The sequence below is a fragment of the Lolium rigidum genome, chromosome 6 (genome assembly GCF_022539505.1).
Source record: "Lolium rigidum isolate FL_2022 chromosome 6, APGP_CSIRO_Lrig_0.1, whole genome shotgun sequence".
NCBI lineage: Eukaryota > Viridiplantae > Streptophyta > Magnoliopsida > Poales > Poaceae > Lolium > Lolium rigidum.
The window spans coordinates 360419889-360425888 of NC_061513.1; the positions used below are offsets into that span (position 1 = coordinate 360419889).

Genomic DNA, 6000 nt, shown 5'->3' on the forward strand with positions numbered 1-6000 from the left:
TTCCTTAACCATTGGGTGTGTGGACAATGACGTGCCACTTGATCATGTTTATTACTCCTGTAGCAACACACCAGATTTCAGTAACTTTCTACTAAAGTGAGAAAAAGATCAACAACTCCCTTGTTGCTAACTCCGAGGTAACTCTCTAAATTTAATCAAGAATCGGTAATAATTCTAAATCTGAATACTTGTTGGAAGTGATTGACATTACTTTGAACAAATTATGCATGCATTTGAAAATAGAACACAGATAGTACAATGTAAATAAATATGAAGATTTTTTTATAGATAAAAGGCATCAGCTGTCCAACTTTAAATTAATAAAGCCCTCGGGTTGGGTACAAACATGCTGCGGCCTACAGCTTCGTCAAGGAAAGTAGCAGGGGTCTTAAATATATATCATTGCATCTACTGGTTGTTACCCTCACCTTTAAGGTCAAGAGCGAAAGGGCCTAGCTTGCGTATATTTAATGAACACCATATATGATAAAAGAAAGAAAAAGGAAGGGTAATACAGAAATGGTTCTTGTGATATTGAGGCACAAGATTAAAAAGCTACTTGATAGAAACAAGATGCACATCTTGTCACAACTGGCTTTCCATCAGTAGGTGCTTCAAGATTTCAAAAAAAAAAAATCAGTAGGTGCTTCAAGACGAAAATATTCCATGATTGAAAAATAGAAGTGCAAAAGCAAATCTTTCAGATTCCTGAATGCTGTATAGTTTCCAGTGATAGTACTGAATGTTCCGTCCTGCAGTTTTGAGATAGTAAGTGACATATAAAAGATGTTCTGGCAAATAAAGAATGCCATAAATACAAAGGAATGGCATGCATAATGAAAAATAATGTACAAAAAAGAAATGAGCATATGGTTTTTATTTTCCTTCTCCAACTACATAGAATCGTGGCCATTTTTTGTGCTACAAAGCCATATACTAACCCATCAAAAATATAGAAGGAAGAACACTGACACTGTACCTGATAATGCAGAATACAACTGATTTCATAAATGAAATTGTGCATCTCCTATAGTTTCATATGATCTGAAATTAACCAAACATAATACACAAGCACATCTCCTCTTGAGCTCGTGGCACAGCAAGGTTAAAAGGACATGGTTTCATCTAGCACAAGATGTAATCCTTCATCCCGTTCAGAAATCAAGTTATCGCTGTGTGACCTGTGAAAATGAGACAAACTATTCATTTAGGAGCAATTGGAATACTTGTCGAAGTCTGCAGCGCAAAAGGGTATGACCGTATGACCATGTACCAAAATTATAACACCTTATTATAAATCTGAATGTATATGCAGAACAAAAATCAGAAACACACGGGAGAGTACCGGAGCATGTACCGTTGTGTGAATTTAAACATGGCCTTGGACGGGAGTACACGGTCAGTGGAGTGAGCAAATTGCGAGGAGGCGATCAAGGCAGCGGGATCGAGACGTCCAGTACACAGCTCTCGCCGCGGCCATCGCGCAGGCGCCCAACTGCAACCCTCTAGTGCAGCGACACGGTGAGCACTTGCGGGCGGATGGTGTCCAGATCAACACGCTGCTCCCCTCCCCTCGCCTCCCCTCCATGAGAGTCCTGGGGCGCCACACCCCATCCCCTGGAATCCCGGATCGGCTGTCGAGGGAGGACGGCGGGGTGTGGGTGGAGTTGAAGGGTAAGGAAGGAGCGGAGCCACGTGCGGATGCGGCGGAACGGCGTGAGGATGGAGGCGTACGGTGCATCGAGGCGATTAGGCGAAGATGGTGTCTCGGAGCGATGCCGGTGGACATGGTCGTGTGGATGTGTACTGCAGCAGCGGCGATACCCTTTTTCTCTCGGGCGGCGAATCCGGAGGATGGGATCGTGCGTGCGATGCTTTACGGCGGCCGCCGCGTCGTTCCTCTGTTTCCCTCACGCTTGGAACTGCCTCTTCTCTTAGTGGAGACGGGAATATCAGTTTGGCGCTCAACAGCGTTGAGCACCTCAACATTGGATAGATTTGGATCGTTAGATCTTGTGAGTGTAGCGTTCAGATTGGTTGGATCTGCCTCTCTCTCCCTTTTTATATTAGTGGAGATATACAAAATAAATATTGACATTAATTTTACGGGTTCTTGCGCCAAAACGCACATCAAAATCTAGTTACCTTCATTGCCCCCGGTCTTTATGGAGTTCCACAAGTAAGCCAACCACATTCTTAAATCGAAACATTTGATCATAAGCTACATTTCTACTTTTGTCAATCCAAATATGTGAAAATGTGACTACATGGTTACTTGAAGAAACAGTGTACTGTATCATGTCTGACAAAGGTACGACTATGTTAGTGGTAGAGGTATACTCCAACACCTCCCACCAACATGGTTTTTTCTAGAATAATGGGAACATGTAGCAGCGATGGTGAGAGACAACAACAGTACACGTAGTAGCAGTGATGTCCGCGCCTGCGCGGTACGTGGCTAGGCAATTAATAGCCGGCATTCCCGGATCCCGCTGCAACCGAGAGCTCATAGAGAATGTCCTCCTGGTTGTGGAGTGTTCCAAACCCAGCTGCTCCTTGTGACGCGCTACAAGATCCTCATATGATAGAGTTTCCTCCAAGGCGTGTAAGGCTACAAGTACCCAGAGGCTCCTGAATGAGGAATTGGTCATTGCCATCGGGGCAGTGTACTAGCGGCCGGGTCTTGTAACTGTTCATTAGAGCATGCATCTTGTCCGGCCATCAGAGCATGTTTTGCCGCGTCCTTCAAACCGTATCTGGATTGCATGCATGTTTGGAGAACGCGGCTGCTAGTTGCCGTTTTTGGGATGTGTCTCTTTCTCAAATGCGTCTTCCAAAAAAATTAGAACTTTTTTATAACGTATCATACAAATAAATATGTTTGATAATATTATTTTCAAATTAAACGTTAAGAAACAATAAATCAAACAAATAGAAGTTGGCCTAGATCAAGGTGTCAACGCAGTTAATGCCTCTTCTTTGAGCATCCATAGATGCTCTACGAGATCAGATTGCAGCTGAGCGTGTGCAGTCATAGGGACCAACATGTCTAACTCAAGTCTTGCGGTCATTTTCGATGATCATGTTGTACATTATGACACAAGTTTGCATTCTCCCGCAGTTGGTCATGAGATCAGGAAAGAGCAGGTACCGAACAATAGCAAATTAAGCTTCAAGCACACCAAATGCCCGCTCGACATCCTTGTGGGAGTTCTCCTGACGTTCAGCAAAGTGGCAATTCTTCTAACCCGTTGGCGCAGAGATTATCTTGGCAAATGTCGTCCATATTGGATAGATACCATCGGCTAGTTGTAGCCTTTGTTATATTTGTTGCCATGGATCTCATAGTTCAATGGTGAAGTATGATCTTCCACTAGTTTCAAAAACACCAAAGAGCGCTGCAGCACGTTGATGTCATTGTGTGATCCCGCCATGCAAAAAAAAAATGCCAAATTTAGAGGTCATAACTCACCACAGCTTCAAGCACCACACTGCAATATCCTTTGTACAAACCTTGCCAAGCAGACAGGCGGTTCTTTCATGACCAATGCGTACAATCGATGCTTCCAAGCATTTCAGGGAATCCTCTCGCTGTATTTTGTGCCATGGTTCTAGCAATCTCTACTTTATAGTTTTGGCCCTGTCAAATAGTACGGGTCAAACTTCCCCACCAAGGCTCGGCAGAATTTGTACAAGCACTCAATGGCAGTGGACTTACTCATGTGAAGGTAGTCGTCATGTCCATTGGCAGTGCTTCATATGCAAGCATCCTCATGGTGGCGGTACAATTCTGGATCGACGAGAAGCCAATCGTGGCAAAGGCGTCGTGCTTCAGCCTGAAGTACGGGTCGAACTTCCTCACGCCATGAAACATTTCCATGAAGAAGTCCTTCTCATCCTATAGCGCCGCCAAAAATTGTCGGCATGTGTTGCAGTGTCGGAGAAGTAGTCGTTGTACAACATAGTATGACCCTCCAACCTCCGTCGTGGCTTTGACTTTTTTCTTCTCAGCCTTGAACCTCCATGGTGCGGCCTCTTCTTCTTCTCGGCTTCATTAAGTATTTTTTGAAGGCAAGTGATGATCGCCAAGTTCTCGCGAACGTCATCCTCGCAGGTTGCATCGTCATCAAGCATTTGTTGGATCATCTCGTTGTCACTATCCAAGTCTATGAGGCAAAACAAATAGTTAGAAATCCGCAACGGCAATGGGGACAACAAACATCGACTAGCCGCGCCTACCAGACAGACGATCGAACACTTTATGCGCGTAGAGGAGGGGGAGTGGCTGTCGCGTTCCGGCTAGAGTAGGTGAACCACCGGCAGCGAAAAGGGAGGCCAGGGAGTCAGGTGTAGCGGCGGAGTCCAGCGCAGTCGAAGTATTGTGTCGATGGGAGCCGACGATTTGAGCGGCGATGGAGGAGTGGGAGGCGAAGAAGAGGACGTGTGGCGCGAAAGAAAGGCGCGAAGCAATGGTATCGCTCATGGTCGCTAGCAGGTAGGAAACCACGCGGGTTTTCGTTCTGCCCAACGTCCCCACAGCGTCCCCTGTGTAACGGGGTTGGTCTCGAGCGCCGGACACCGTATTGAGCCGTGCCGAATAAAAAAAAGGCTTGGGACGCGCTGCTGGAGGAGGTCAAACGTCCGGAGTACCCCAAATCTCTTTGGAAGACGCTTTAGGGGACTGCAACTGGAGATTCTATTAGATTTAGTATGTCCACTCATATTGGTCTGCGAGTATTGTTTATGCATCGGGGGCTCGAGGCAGGCGTCTTGGCTGATGGAAACAACGGATCATGTTGTCGACAGTTGATAAGCTCATACAGACGTGGTTATTAGTTGTGTGGCGATGTTCAAATCATGGCCATGTATATCTGGGTTTCATGGAGGGTGCATGTCTACCGGGAGAATTTGGCTGGATGGCCGAGTCATCAGACTGGCCATATATAGTGTGATACATGCAACGGAGGTTGGATGAGGCTTGACTCTTTAGGCTGAAAATCTATATTCTGATCTTTATTAAATTTATTCGGTGACAACAATATGTATGTGTCATTTACTTCTTGAAGGCGTGGCTTTTGAACAACCAGAATGACCTTGTGCTGCTTAGGATGGTTGTTTATTTGTCATTGCTCGCCTTTGTTTGTTTCAGCATGACACTTGGTTTTTTTTTTTTAGGTTTATTTGTTGTGTTCATCCTCGATTTTGGGACTTCGTCTTGATATTGAGATGTTAAAGAAAATCTGGGTGTAATTAAAATATATTGCCCTTTTAAAAAAAAATAACTGAAATAGTTATGCAACCATATTTTGTATTTAATTACCTTATTTCTGTTTGCAGTCTTTGGTTGTGCACTACACGAGTTACTGTGACACAATCAAGGTAACTCTATCGATCGATGATGAAATATTTCCAGATTATAGTCAACTTTTGGATGACTTCGCCGACTCCTTCAGACACATTAAAGATGCGGCTTCGGGGCCTTAAGTTCCATTGTGACAGAGTAATTGAGAAACTATTAGATTGTTGCACTTAATAAAACTTGTGTAATAGTACAAGTATATACTCTGATATATTCGATTTATGTATCACTCGTCGCAGCATCGTAACTAAAACAATAAAGTCTACCATACTATGGATGGAATCAAATCCATCAAGCATGTTGTTATTGTTGGATGGTGATTTATCAAGAGTGATAATGCGGCGTAAACTTTTATCCTACCATGAATTGGTGATCTCTATTTCACATTCTTGCATGCTAAATTCAGGCATGGAGGTGAAGCCGACCCATGCTACATAACATAGTTCATCTCCACCAAGTCCCCATGTGCAGCTACATTATTCGTACGAGCCCTCTTTCATCCCATTTCTAGTGACACCGGCTAATGCTGATGCATATCGTATTTTTGAAAGTGCATTTTCCATGTGAAATGCTAGAGAAATGATAAAACCATATAAAGGGGAGTACAAAAAATAAGAGAGTAAAAAGTACATGTATTTCTG

The 6000-nt window shown here is 44.0% G+C and overlaps 1 long non-coding RNA gene and 1 pseudogene across 1 annotated transcript; one reads left to right on the forward strand and one right to left on the reverse strand.

Moving 5' to 3' along the window:
• Positions 1–5556, forward strand: part of LOC124667913 — a 30138-nt pseudogene extending 24582 nt beyond the window's left edge.
• On the reverse strand, positions 629–1528 carry LOC124667914. The gene is made up of 3 exons (XR_006991473.1): positions 1358–1528; positions 980–1181; positions 629–752 (listed from the first exon to the last, which is right to left on the reverse strand). It is a non-coding gene; the product is annotated as an uncharacterized LOC124667914 (long non-coding RNA).
• Positions 5557–6000: the final 444 nt, after the last annotated feature.